Genomic DNA, 15,717 nt, shown 5'->3' on the forward strand with positions numbered 1-15,717 from the left:
ATGGTATGTAAATGTAATGCAACTCAAATTAAAAATTGACGTCATGACCTGTCAAATAGTGTTTTAGATTCAACAAGCGGCGCCGGCCAAATAACCACTGCCTTACAATTAACACTTGCAAGTGCAAGGGTGATTAAACTTTATAACACAAAGTTTTTAAATTTTTATTGTTTTAATATGTTTTTATCTCATACATGTTGGGTCCATATACTAATTTGCAACCATTTTGCAATTGAAAATTTTATGACAGAAAAAATTTAACAGTTTATTTATTTATAACGTTATCACAACTTGTGTAAGTTTTTCTTTTTATGCCAGCTACGCAACCTGTTTTTTGTTTTTAAAGTAATATTTTTAAAAACCTCTATTTTTTATAAAAAAAAAATGGCATCCTGACTTTCAAGTGACATAAAAATGTACGATAATACGGCAATGAGAAGTGCTTTCATAGGGGTCTGAATGTTCATGCTGTCATTGCATTATTTACCAAGTGTTTTTTATGGATGGTTCTCCAACTTCAACAAGATTTATTTAGATATATACTGGCAATTATTCTGTTTTGTACTTCAGATTACCATCGGGTGTAGCTTGTACCTACCAGTTTACAACTCTTCAGGATAATGAACAAACTTGTGAACTAAACTACTGTACCAACGGGTCTGCTACTATTCGGTGAGTCCGATTCGGTGAGTCTGATTCGGTGAGTTACTAACTTCTAACCCCTAACCCAAACCCCTAACCCTAAAACGGCAATGATAGTTAGGCTATGGTACCCGATAATTTAAAAAAAAAATTGAAAAAATCCCCCGTTAAGGGATCGGACTCACCGAATCGGACTAACCGAATCGGACTCACCGAAACGGGCCATTCCGTGTACCAACATATTCAGAAAAGGCTCAGTATTTAATAAAAAATTATGTTTTTAGTTTTTACATGTGTGAATAAAATAGACTAACTCTCATTCTTTTAAATTGATCATTGTTTTTGCATACCTAATTCACGTGTAACTAACTTTGACAAGAAGTGCCACAAACGTAAAAAGCAGGTCAGCAGACCACTCGGCATGCAAAAACTTAGCAATTAAATTTCAGCTACGGCCGTCAGCAAATGAGATTTAAGTGTTCACTTGCTAAACTGAATTTGCTGACTTGCTCAGTTTTATCATTTACCAACTTCTGAAACTTGCTGAAATGTTGCTAGCTCAATTCACAACTGCTAACTTGTAGGACACTCTAAAAAACATAACCCAAAACCGACAAACCCCTCAGCAACAACACACTGGTAAACTGCAGTTGCTGTTACTTCTGCTCACAAGGTTGCCAGGCCCAAGTCAATGAAATACGACATGCCAAATCACCAACGGAAAAAGGTCAACATGGCTAAAAAAAAAGCCAAGGACCATGAAAGCACTATGCTGTCCGCTTTGATTTGGATTGATTGATTTTTGATTCAGCCAAATCTAAAATGTTTGCTGTCTTTTATTAAATTGTTTACTTTAATCTGCACTTTTTCATTCATTTGCATCAATCTATTTCAGTCAGGCTGTCCATAATATTCACAAATACTTCTAGCACAGATTTCTGACTTTTAGTTTCATATCAGTGGTTTCCAATGTGTTTTGTAACCACAGAACCTTTTCATAGAATTATCAAGTTTGCGGACACTTGAAGTTGAAACAACAAGCTTGAGCCTAAATTTTTCTAAATACGTAGGCTATATACAAATGAGTCTTAACGATTGGATATGAGTAGGCTGTTGCGTTGCGAAGAGAGAGAGAGAAACCTTTTATTTTGTCTGTTGCGACAATAGTACAGTACAATTATACACAATACGAATAAAATAGTACCATAGCTATCTAAATACCACAACAGACAGGAAGCAGCGAAAGACTGTATCAGTCATCGAGTCAGCTGCTTCCCAGTTCTTAATGTGACAAATGTCAAGCATCGGCAAATTACGTTGAAACAAGATAGACTGATGTTCAGTAATATTAATGAAAGAAAAGAAATCATGTGCTGCTGCGATCCTCAAGTGAAGTCCTGTGGTTTTATTCAAATATAAACTTTATTCCAGGTGATTAAAAATAGGAAAAACTTTTGAAATCAATAAACTCTTGTAGCAAGGGCGTTTAAACTTCAGTGCAACCAAGAAAAGTTCAAGCCAATAAATAGTACAAGGCTAAGAGTAAAAACATTACAATACAAAAATAATAACAGTTTAAAAAAAGGTAGGCCGAAGGTGCTGCGACCGTGCCAAATTTTTCAACTCAATAACTTACTTCGGTCACAAGCACGTTTTAACGTTCGCGTTTTGTCGCTTCTACCTTTTTCTCGACCTTTGCTATGTTGACGTGTATTGTTTTTGATATGATGGTCAGAAATAAAAAACAACTGAACTGAACTGAGACTACTTTTTTTTTAGGTAAATGCAACTCTAGGTCCCTGTTCCAGGTTTAGGAAAGCACTCTTCTTGGTTGCAATATCTTTCATCAAAAAAAGGCTATGAAATGTCAGAAATAGGGGAACTTTCATCTATTTATTGCTTTGATTTTCTATTAAAGCCTATGTTGCCTAATAGCCTACTGTACAATAAAGTTTAGTTGGCTTACACACGAAAAACTTTCGAAAAAACTAAGAAAAGGTCTTCTGACCATTCGTGAAAATCCACGAAAAAATGTCCTTTCCATGACATTTTTTGAAAAAAATATGACATGTAAACATCTTCATACAAAAAAAAAAATTCTTGTTAGGCTATGAACAACACAATTTCTGCACAATCAGAAAAATTAAAAAAAATTGTTTATGTGCAGTGTAGCGCCTGCGGATTTTTTTGTGTTTGCTTTAGTCTAATTGCCGTTGTGAAATTTGTGTTTGGTTGGAATTTGAAACGCTGGCAGAAAATTAGGCCGTTTCCTCGGAATTTGCACCACTTATCAGGGTTTGATTTACATACGTAGTTTTACGTTGTTGTAGCGTTGCGCATTTGACATATGCTGTATTGCTTGAAGCAATAAGCCTCCTTTAAATCAATCGTTCAGCGTGAAACACAGTTTGTTTGTCAGTTTTTCAGTATGATTTTTTGGCGGCCAGTTGTGGGGTGCCTTATTTTCTCAGTCAGTTTACCACGGATTCCTTTCTTGGAAATCACGATTGGTCACAGCGGTAAACCATAATCTCTTCGTGGGAAAATTGTAACATAAGATTCCCGAATCCGTTCGTCTGTATGTAATGACCGAAAGAGAAACACTCTTCTGAAACGTCTATTCAAAATTGTATTTCTGTAAAATTAGCCCGCGGCTATCGAAAATGGGATGCAACATCGTACACCACTAAAACCTGTCACTACAGAACAAACTACTTAGATAAAGACGGAATTTTCGTCCAGCTGACAAGCACTAAGCAAACAGTTAAATATTTGACCAACTTTCAAGCAATCATTTTACGAATGACCAGAATACATTGCAATATCTCAAACTCACGTACGCAGTACTGTGACGTAATAGTGAAACATTGTGAAGTAATTCTCAACAGGTGTGATACAAGTCTTACGAACAATGGTGCAATCTTGGCTCATTTTTAGGAATTTCCATGACGTAAGATTCAGTAGACCTGAACGGTTTTATATGACGTTTGATTTGTACAGAGATTGGCTGTAACAACGATAATAGTTTAATTATGGTTGTAGTGTAGTCTTTGTGCTCTGAGTTAGTTTAGCTCGTTCTATTTGAAAGCAAGGCATTATTTGGCTACAACGTTCCGACGTGGAAGTTCATTCATTTCTTTGCAATAAAATGATACTCACAAAAATTAGTAAGGTATTGTTCTCAAAATCATCCCCGCTACACGCTGGTACCTGGGATGTTGCTGTAGCAGCTACAGCTAGGTATGGGCGGATGTTCAGACCACTCGCCGTCCTCTACATGCAGAATAAAAGGTTTGTGTTCTTTTATTCGGAATGCAAAAGAAACAAACAAACATTCATTTTTGTGCAAAGAGTAGGGACGCGAAGAGAAAAGTTGGTTGGTTTTGAATCTTTATCCTTGGATTGGCAAAGCATTGATAGGTTATTCCTGGTAGTTTCGCATACTTGTAGAGGTTTTTGACGCAGAGACGGCTACCGAAATTGACAGAGTAAAGTTTCCAATTGTTCTTGCAGGGGAATTATTCCATCCATTAGGTGCCGCTGAATGAAGAGCAGTCCTTACAATGCGTTACTTAAGCACACACCTCACCTCAAGAGTCAAACCAGCGCCATTTGATTTGAAGTTTCTGCGTTCACGAAGCAACGCGCTTACCAACTGAGCTATATAGCCTAGATTGATTAATAGGGGCGAACAAATGTGTAGTCTTATTATGTTGCCCCAAAAGCACATATAGTTGTATAACTATTTTATGCAGTTTTTTTCTGTATTTTGGAAAGAGTTTTAGACATAGCTGGTCACAGCGGTAAACCATAATCTCTTCGTGGGAAAATTGTAACATAAAGTTCCCGGATCCGTTTGTCTGCATGTAGTGACCGAAAAAGAAACACTTCTTGAAACGTCTATTCAATAAGTGTATTCCTGTAAAATTAGCCCGCGGCTATCGAGATGACTGGTGCAACGCCTTACACCTCTAAAAACTGTCACTACGATACAGATTACTTGGATAAAAGACGGAGAATTTGTCCAGCTAGCAAGCACCAAATAAACCAGTTAAATGTGCGACCGACTTCCAACAAACAACTTCGAGAATGAATCAGAAAAATTTGTGATAACTCAAAGGCACGCCAGCAGTTCGTGCGACGCAATATTTCATGTTTAAACAGGTTTCAACTGAAACAGGTTTGACACAAGTCTTACGGACGATGGTGCAATTTTGGCTCATGTTTTAGGAATTTCCATGACGTAATATTCAGTAGACTTGAACGGTTTTTATATGACGTTTGATTAGGTGAACAATTGTCTGGAACATAGCGGCCCCTAGTTATGACAATCTGACATGGCATAACTAAAAAAGAATTGACGACAATTGTGAGCCAATGAATAAAAACACATGATACACAAATTGTTTGAATCACTCACGTTTAAGTTAATACGCAAATACAAAGGGCATGCAAAGAATGAACAGCAATAAGAATAAACACGACGATACATGAAATTGGTACCATAGGTAGTAGGTACAAGCAAAAAATGACGCTATATACAATGGTTGCGATAATAACCGACTGTTCTGGGCTCAGACAAGTGTCGGCCACCGCAGACAAAACCAGGCTCAAACCCTAACACTTAGGTGCTCTTTACGGGGGCGAGGCACGAAATATCCCTCAACACATAGTCTACTTTCACTTTCCCCGTACTCTCATCATAGTTGCAGACGGCAACTTTAGCTCTACGAACCACAGGCTTCCCTTTCCTAATTTGTGGAACTACCTCATGCACCCTCCCAAGTTGATACTTCCCACGTTTACCAATGTCCTGGAGAGAACCTACCACTACAAGTTGACCAGGCTCCAAATTCTCGGCCATTTTTAGCCATTTTTTCCGGCCCTGAAGACCTGGCAAGTAAAAATCGATCCATTTACTCCAAAACTGATGAGAAAGTGACAAATTGAACCGATAATCCCTTCTTAATTGGTCACGATCATGTGGTTGGCCAACAGCACAGTATGGGTCTAAGTATGGGGTCAAAAGTGAGGCAGGGGTGATGACAGTAAAATCCCTAGGGTCGTCACTCAAAGGTACCAAAGGGCGTTCGTTCACGATCCGAACGGCACTGCCTGTGTACGTAAGCAGTTCAATAAAATTGGGCTTACGACTTGAAGAGTCCAAAATGTGAAAAAATGCAATTTTAAATTGTTTAACCATTGCCTCCCAGGCGCCACCTTGCGCCGGAGCATACGGAGGTATAAATTCCCAGTTTATCTCTCTCTGTCTCAGGGCGTTGTGAAATTCAGCTGATTCTATCAACTCGGGTAACTTCTTTTGAAAGAAGCATTTAGTCACATCAGCCATGAGACCAAATCTACCAAGCCGAAATCTAGCCAAGACATCTACCAGAGGGTTTAACAAGTCAGGACCCGAAAACATTACATCATTAACACAAGTTCCTCGAAATTCAGACTTGCCATCGTAAACAATGCGCTTTTTTAATTGTGACGTAACAAAGTATGATAAATACCATTCAAATCCCTTGACATTTCCTGCTTCACCAGTACGCTCAATATAGCCATTTGATTTAAGATCTTTCATGGTGTCAGTAAGGAAATCACGAAGTTCAGGTTGTTTTAAAGCCTTCTTCCTTAAAGCAGCAACTCTATCTGACGCCAACACAAAATTGTTAGGTAGATCAATATCTTCCTTCAACGGAACAGGTATCTCAAATCGACCATCTTTCAACTCAATATTCGGTTCAACAAGTTCTCTAGCCAACTTATCATTGCGAGACAATTCACAGGTTTCATTTTGCAACGTCAAATCCTGAATGACTTTATTCAGGTCTGCTATTTCCATATCACGAGACTCAATTTTACGCTGAAAGCCAGAGATGACATCCGACTCTGAAGACGTCTGCACTCTGCACACTTTAGCAACGCTTTCATCTAAGGGTGACTTACCACCACAAGCCAACCAACCGAGAGGAGTGAGCAAAGCATGTGGTTCACTACGATTTTCACCAACACGCTCTTTTTTTGCCCACATCAAATAAGCGTTGTCGTTGCCAATCAGTACATCTACAGTACTACAATCATTCAAATGAAACATATTCACGTCATGAAAATGACGGAAACCATTTAAATCTTGTTTATGCGGTAAAGTTTTAACATCATCAGCCCAAGCTGGGTTAACCACCGAGGTTATATCACAAAACAGTTCATCTGTCTCTAACGACTGGATGTTGAGTTTGACAAGGTCAGCACAAGTAGCTTTCTGACCAGCCAGGGTATCCATTTTAAACGACGCTTTATCGTACGGTTTAAGATCAAGTTCACACACCAAATCACTCGAAACAAACGTCAACTGCGAACCAGGATCATGCTGACAATACACCAACTTCGATTTGCCAGTCATTGGATTCAAAACACGAGCAGCAGTAACGCGGTTAAAGGCTGCTTTAACATTTCCAATCTTAACATTACGCACAGGAACTCTGGCACGAGCATCATCTTTCCCAACAGAATCCAGAGAATCATGTGACGTCACATAAAAATCATGCAGAAGAAAATAGTGTTTCCTATCGTTGTTAGGCCCACACTTACGACAGTTATTTGCATGAACGCAATCCCTAACCATATGCTGGCGCAAACAATTCAAGCATTTGCCAGCTTTTACAATGACATCTCTCCGATCTTTAGGTGTCAAGCGCAAAAATTCTTTACAATTAGACAAAAAATGATATTCAACTTGACCACGTGACGAACAACAAATGCATGCCGGTAGGTTTTTACGTCTGGCTTCACCACCGCGCGGTGCGCCAACAACAGTCGAGTACTGCGAACTCCCTGACATCACATCATCATGGGGTTTTACGGACGTCTGCCTAACCGGACATGAAGGCAATTTTCCTTTGCCAAACTTTTTAAATTGCTGCGACTCACCAGAATCGCCCATTAGCATAATGCTAAAATCAGTCGACTTACGCGTTTCCTCCCGTACTACAAATTCAAACAAACTCTGAAAAGTAGGCTCATCAGTGCCACCATACTGATCACCTAAAAAGTCAAGATAACGCTGCTTAGCGTCAAACGGGAGTCGCTTAGCCAAATCCAAAACAAAACGTCCTTCTAATTTGTCACGCTGACCATAAGCTTGCGCGTAAAGCAAACACTGCGATAATTCATTTTTAAACTCTTTCAGATCACTGGAAGAGGTCGAAGTCAATTTGCTACCATAGCGATACTTTCTAATTTCCGGTTCTGCAAAAAGACCTCCAAGAACCCCAAAACGCTGGGACAAGCGAGCTAACGACATTTCTATCCTGTCTTCCTCTGACAAGCCAGGGGTGTCAGAAACCAAATTAGCAATCGTTTGCGCAGCTGTCCTAACACAAGCTGCTTGTAACAAAGTCAAACGAGTTCCCTTAAAGGGCGAAGCTGCCATTAAGGCCGTAACACGATTTTTAAAGAAGATAAATGGCATATTATTACCATCGTAACCAATCAAGGCCGCCTTATCGAAAAACGTCCTACTATTTTGGTATTCAAATAAGCAATCCTGCTGTTGAGAACTCGATTTAGCGGGAGAAGACAAGCTATATCCCTTAAGGGGCTGAGTGGGCTCAGTCACGTGCACAGCCCGATCACGATCCTCACACACGTTTGTTCCAGACGGTTGTTCGCCTGGTCAAACGTCATGTAGAAACCGTTCGGGTCTACTGAATATTACGTCATGGAAATTCCTAAAATATGAGCCAAAATTGCACCATCGTCCGTAAGACTTGTGTCAATCCTGTTGAAACCGGTTTAAACATGAAATGTTGCGTCGCCTTTGAGTTATCACAAATTTTTCTGATTCATTCTCGAAGTTGTTTGTTGGAAGTCGGTCGCACATTTAACTGGTTTATTTGGTGCTTGCTAGCTGGACAAATTCTCCGTCTTTTATCCAAGTAATCTGTATCGTAGTGACAGTTTTGAGGTGTAAGGCGTTGCACCAGTCATCTCGATAGCCGCGGGCTAATTTTACAGAAATACACTGTTTGAAAAGAAGTTCAAGTGTGTGTTTCTTCGGTCATTATATACAGACGAACGGATTCGGGAACTTTATGTTAAAATTTTCCCACGAAGAGATTATGGTTTACCGCTGTGACCATAAAAAATAAAAGACGAGTTCTTGTCAGTTGGTAGGTCAAGAAGAAATTAAAGCAAAAAATAAAAATAAAAGACGATTTTTGTCAGTTGGTAGGTCAAGAAAAAATTAAAGCAAAAAATAAAAATAAAAGACGAGTTCTTGTCAGTTGGTAGGTCAAGAAGAAATTAAAGGCATAAAATTAAACGACGTGTTTGTTGTCAGCTAGTGCAGAAGAACTAATTAGAAGTACAAGAAATAATAAAAGAAGATTTGTTGGTTGGTAGTCTACACTCTTACAGAAGCAAAGAAAAGTAAAGACATTTCTTCTCAGTTTGGTACAGAAGAAAAATAACTTTGACAATCATTGGCAAGAAAGAAGATTAAAAGACAATCCATCTGTGTTTGTAGATTCAAGTGGAAGAATCCAAGCAAGTTTGTGGACTTTAGGACTTCATACTCGTACAGCTACGGTATCGTGCATTTAAATTCTTTTTTGTATTTTTACTGTCTTTGCAGTTAAGTTTTTTATAACTACTGTAGCCTAATAATTTTGTGTGTTTGTGTAACTTAATTTTTTTAATTGTTAAATTTAGCCCCAACATTTAATATGTCTACACTCGGTGGCGACAAGGACTCGACCGCCGTAGACTCGACTGAGTTTAAGCCTGATGATGTTCTTTGCGGTCGGGCAGGCCATTCTGGGGAGGGACCCATTAACGATGAGGCTAAGTCAGTTCGAGAGGCCCGGCATCTTAGACGGGATATTTTGACTCAAATTGGGAAACTTTCTGTAGCCCTAGGTTCTTTGAGTGATAAGCAGGAACTGTTAATTTTTAGATCTAAGTTATCTACTTTAGAAGAGGAATTACGGCATTTCCATGCTCTTTTGACTAAAATCTTTAACTCTGCGATCTTGGCAGAACTTCGTGATAGGGTAGACCCCGAATTTAACTCGTTAAAAAATAACTTTGAACAAAAAGAAAGTGAGTTCTCAGATATGTTGGATGCTGACATAGCTACATCCTGAGGATAGCGCCTCAAATGTAAGCACTAGGATGTCTATGACTTCGTCTCGGATAGTGGCACAAATTAACCTGCAGCTAAGACGAGAGGAGCTCCAGATACAAGCTGAGGCCGAAGCGAGAGCTGCTGAGGCTGCCGCGAGAGCTGAGGCCATTCGAGCTGAGGCTGCCGCGAGAGCTGAGGCCGAAGCGAGAGCAGCTGAGGCCGCCGCGAGAGCCGAAGCGAGAGCTGCTGAGTTCGCACTCAAAGACGCTCAGTTGAGGGCTGAACAACGTAAAGAGGTAGTTTTAGCTGAATATCGATCAGAGGTGGGCTCTCGGCGTAGCTCTAAGAAGGGCTCTTCTAGGCATTCCAGAAATGAACATCAATCGCAGTTTAATTTACATAACCTTTTCCAAACGCCCGTTCAACCTGTGAGTGGACCAGGGCAATCCACACGTTTTCCAGCTGTTTCAGGAGGTCTCGGGGCCGCGGCTAAGGGTCTTCCGAATGCTGTAGAGCCAAAGTCTGCGAATTACAACCGAACTCCTCCCCCAGAGCGTACAGGTCACGGGGCCGCCATTAGTAGTAATGCTTTGCCCCCTTCACAGTTTTCTGCGCCGCTAGGTTTTGATCGCCCAGCTACACGTAATTTGGGTGGTTGTGAGAGGCGTATTGCGTCTCCTGATTTTAACGTGTGTAAGGATCGTGATCGGGCTGTGCACGTGACTGAGCCCACTCAACCCCTTAAGGGATATAGCTTGTCTTCTCCCGCTAAATCGAGTTCTCAACAGCAGGATTGCTTTTTTGAATACCAAAATAGTAGGACGTTTTTCGATAAGGCGGCCTTGATTGGTTACGATGGTAATAATATGCCATTTATCTTCTTTAAAAATCGTGTCACGGCCTTAATGGCAGCTTCGCCCTTTAAGGGGACTTGTTTGACTTTGTTACAAGCAGCTTGTGTTAGAACAGCTGCGCAAACGATTGCTAATTTGGTTTCTGACACCCCTGGCTTGTCAGAGGAAGACAGGATAGAAATGTCGTTAGCTCGCTTGTCCCAGCGTTTTGGGGTTCGTGGAGGTCTTTTTGCAGAACCGGAAATTAGAAAGTATCGCTATGGTAGCAAATTGACTTCGACCTCTTCCAGTGATCTGAAAGAGTTTAAAGATGAATTATCGCAGTGTTTGCTTTACGCGCAAGCTTATGGTCAGCGTGACAAATTAGAAGGACGTTTTGTTTTGGATTTGGCTAAGCGACTCCCGTTTGACGCTAAGCAGCGTTATCTTGACTTTTTAGGTGATCAGTATGGTGGCACTGATGAGCCTACTTTTCAGAGTTTGTTTGAATTTGTAGTACGGGAGGAAACGCGTAAGTCGACTGATTTTAGCATTATGCTAATGGGCGATTCTGGTGAGTCGCAGCAATTTAAAAAGTTTGGCAAAGGAAAATTGCCTTCATGTCCGGTTAGGCAGACGTCCGTAAAACCCCATGATGATGTGATGTCAGGGAGTTCGCAGTACTCGACTGTTGTTGGCGCACCGCGCGGTGGTGAAGCCAGACGTAAAAACCTACCGGCATGCATTTGTTGTTCGTCACGTGGTCAAGTTGAATATCATTTTTTGTCTAATTGTAAAGAATTTTTGCGCTTGACACCTAAAGATCGGAGAGATGTCATTGTGAAAGCTGGCAAATGCTTGAATTGTTTGCGCCAGCATATGGTTAGGGATTGCGTTCATGCAAATAACTGTCGTAAGTGTGGGCCTAACAACGATAGGAAACACTATTTTCTTCTGCATGATTTTTATGTGACGTCACATGATTCTCTGGATTCTGTTGGGAAAGATGATGCTCGTGCCAGAGTTCCTGTGCGTAATGTTAAGATTGGAAATGTTAAAGCAGCCTTTAACCGCGTTACTGCTGCTCGTGTTTTGAATCCAATGACTGGCAAATCGAAGTTGGTGTATTGTCAGCATGATCCTGGTTCGCAGTTGACGTTTGTTTCGAGTGACTTGGTGTGTGAACTTGATCTTAAACCGTACGATAAAGCGTCGTTTAAAATGGATAACCTGGCTGGTCAGAAAGCTACTTGTGCTGACCTTGTCAAACTCAACATCCAGTCGTTAGAGACAGATGAACTGTTTTGTGATATAACTTCGGTGGTTAACCCAGCTTGGGCTGATGATGTTAAAACTTTACCGCATAAACAAGATTTAAATGGTTTCCGTCATTTTCATGACGTGAATATGTTTCATTTGAATGATTGTAGTACTGTAGATGTACTGATTGGCAACGACAACGCTTATTTGATGTGGGCAAAAGAAGAACGTGTTGGTGAAAATCGTAGTGAACCACATGCTTTGCTCACTCCTCTCGGTTGGTTGGCTTGTGGTGGTAAGTCACCCTTAGATGAAAGCGTTGCTAAAGTGTGCAGAGTGCAGACGTCTTCAGAGTCGGATGTCATCTCTGGCTTTCAGCGTAAAATTGAGTCTCGTGATATGGAAATAGCAGACCTGAATAAAGTCATTCAGGATTTGACGTTGCAAAATGAAACCTGTGAATTGTCTCGCAATGATATTTTGGCTAGAGAACTTGTCGAACCGAATATTGAGTTGAAAGATGGTCGATTTGAGATACCTGTTCCGTTGAAGGAAGATATTGATCTACCTAACAATTTTGTGTTGGCGTCAGATAGAGTTGCTGCTCTAAGGAAGAAAGCTTTAAAACAACCTGAACTTCGTGATTTCCTTACTGACACCATGAAAGATCTTAAATCAAATGGCTATATTGAGCGTACTGATGAAGCAGGAAATGTCAAGGGATTTGAATGGTATTTACCATACTTTGTTACGTCACAATTAAAAAAGCGCATTGTTTACGATGGCAAGTCTGAATTTCGAGGAACTTGTGTTAATGATGTAATGTTTTCGGGTCCAGACTTGTTAAACCCTCTGGTAGATGTCTTGGCTAGATTTCGGCTTGGTAGATTTGGTCTCATGGCTGATGTGACTAAATGCTTCTTTCAAATGAAGTTACCCGAGTTGATAGAATCAGCTGAATTTCACAACGCCCTGAGACAGAGAGAGATAAACTGGGAATTTATACCTCCGTATGCTCCGGCGCAAGGTGGCGCCTGGGAGGCAATGGTTAAACAATTTAAAATTGCATTTTTTCACATTTTGGACTCTTCAAGTCGTAAGCCCAATTTTATTGAACTGCTTACGTACACAGGCAGTGCCGTTCGGATCGTGAACGAACGCCCTTTGGTACCTTTGAGTGACGACCCTAGGGATTTTACTGTCATCACCCCTGCCTCACTTTTGACCCCATACTTAGACCCATACTGTGCTGTTGGCCAACCACATGATCGTGACCAATTAAGAAGGGATTATCGGTTCAATTTGTCACTTTCTCATCAGTTTTGGAGTAAATGGATCGATTTTTACTTGCCAGGTCTTCAGGGCCGGAAAAAATGGCTAAAAATGGCCGAGAATTTGGAGCCTGGTCAACTTGTAGTGGTAGGTTCTCTACAGGACATTGGTAAACGTGGGAAGTATCAACTTGGGAGGGTGCATGAGGTAGTTCCACAAATTAGGAAAGGGAAGCCTGTGGTTCGTAGAGCTAAAGTTGCCGTCTGCAACTATGATGAGAGTACGGGGAAAGTGAAAGTAGACTATGTGTTGAGGGATATTTCGTGCCTCGCCTCCGTAAAGAACACCTAAGTGTTAGGGTTTGAGCCTGGTTTTGTCTGCGGTGGCCGACACTTGTCTGAGCCCAGAACAGTCGGTTATTATCGCAACCATTGTATATAGCGTCATTTTTTGCGTGTACCTACTACCTATGGTACCAATTTCATGTATCGTCGTGTTTATTCTTATTGCTGTTCATTCTTCGCATGCCCTTTGTATTTGCGTATTAACTTAAACGTGAGTGATTCAAACAATTTGTGTATCATGTGTTTTTATTCATTGGCTCACAATTGTCGTCAATTCTTTTTTAGTTATGCCATGTCAGATTGTCATAACTAGGGGCCGCAATGTTCCAGACGGTTGTTCGCCTGGTCAAACGTCATGTAGAAACCGTTCGGGTCTACTGAATATTACGTCATGGAAATTCCTAAAACATGAGCCAAAATTGCACCATCGACCGTAAGACTCGTGTCAATCCTGTTGAAACCGGTTTAAACATGAAATGTTGCGTCGCCTTTGAGTTATCACAAATTTTTCTGATTCATTCTCGAAGTTGTTTGTTGGAAGTCGGTCGCACATTTAACTGGTTTATTTGGTGCTTGCTAGCTGGACAAATTCTCCGTCTTTTATCCAAGTAATCTGTATCGTAGTGACAGTTTTGAGGTGTAAGGCGTTACACCAGTCATCTCGATAGCCGCGGGCTAATTTTACAGAAATACACTGTTTGAAAAGAAGTTCAAGTGTGTGTTTCTTCGGTCATTATATACAGACGAACAGATTCGGGAACTTTATGTTAAAATTTTCCCACGAAGAGATTATGGTTTACCGCTGTGACCAACGTTAAAATCAGGAGACGCGATACGCCTCTCACAACCACCCAAATTACGTGTAGCTGGGCGATCAAAACCTAGCGGCGCAGAAAACTTTGAAGGGGGCAAAGCATTACTACTAATGGCGGCCGCGTGACCTGTACGCTCTGGGGGAGGAGTTCGGTTGTAATTCGCAGACCTTGGCTCTACAGCATTCGGAAGACCCTTAGCCGCGGCCCCGAGACCTCCTGAAACAGCTGGAAAACGTGTGGATTGCCCTGGTCCACTCACAGGTTGAACGGGCGTTTGGAAAAGGTTATGTAAATTAAACTGCGATTGATGTTCATTTCTGGAATGCCTAGAAGAGCCCTTCTTAGAGCTACGCCGAGAGCCCACCTCTGATCGATATTCAGCTAAAACTACCTCTTTACGTTGTTCAGCCCTCAACTGAGCGTCTTTGAGTGCGAACTCAGCAGCTCTCGCGGCTGCCTCAGCTGCTCTCGCTTCGGCCTCAGCTCTCGCGGCAGCCTCAGCTCGAATGGCCTCAGCTCTCGCGGCAGCCTCAGTTCGTATGGCCTCAGCTCTCGCTTCAGCCTCAGCAGCTCTCGCTTCGGCCTCAGCTCTCGCGGCAGCCTCAGCTCGAATGGCCTCAGCTCTCGCGGCAGCCTCAGCAGCTCTCGCTTCGGCCTCAGCTTGTATCTGGAGCTCCTCTCGTCTTAGCTGCAGGTTAATTTGTGCCACTATCCGAGACGAAGTCCTAGACATCCTAGTGCTTACATTTGAGGCGCTATCCTCAGGATGTATGTCAGCATCCAACATATCTGAGAACTCACTTTCTTTTTGTTCAAAGTTATTTTTTAACGAGTTAAATTCGGGATCTACCCTATCACGAAGTTCTGCCAAGATTGCAGAGTTAAAGATTTTAGTCAAAAGAGCATGGAAATGCCGTAATTCCTCTTCTAAAGTAGATAACTTAGATCTAAAAATTAACAGTTCCTGCTTATCACTCAAAGAACCTAGGGCTACAGAAAGTTCCCCAATTTCAGTCAAAATATCCGTTCTAAGATGCCGGGCCTCTCGAACTGACTTAGCCTCATCGTTACTGGGTCCCTCCCCAGAATGGCCTGCCCGACCGCAAAGAACATCATCAGGCTTAAACTCAGTCGAGTCTACGGCGGTCGAGTCCTTGTCGCCACCGAGTGTAGACATATTAAATGTTGGGGCTAAATTTAACAATTAAAAAAATTAAGTTACACAAACACACAAAATTATTAGGCTACAGTAGTTATAAAAAACTTAACTGCAAAGACCGTAAAAATACAAAAAAGAATTTAAATGCACGATACCGTAGCTGTACGGGTATGAAGTCCTAAAGTCCACAAAACTTGCTTGGATTCTTCCACTTGAATCTACAAGCACAGATGGATTGTCTTTTAATCTTCTTTCTTGCCAA

This window comes from Aplidium turbinatum, chromosome 10 (genome assembly GCF_918807975.1).
Source record: "Aplidium turbinatum chromosome 10, kaAplTurb1.1, whole genome shotgun sequence".
NCBI lineage: Eukaryota > Metazoa > Chordata > Ascidiacea > Aplousobranchia > Polyclinidae > Aplidium > Aplidium turbinatum.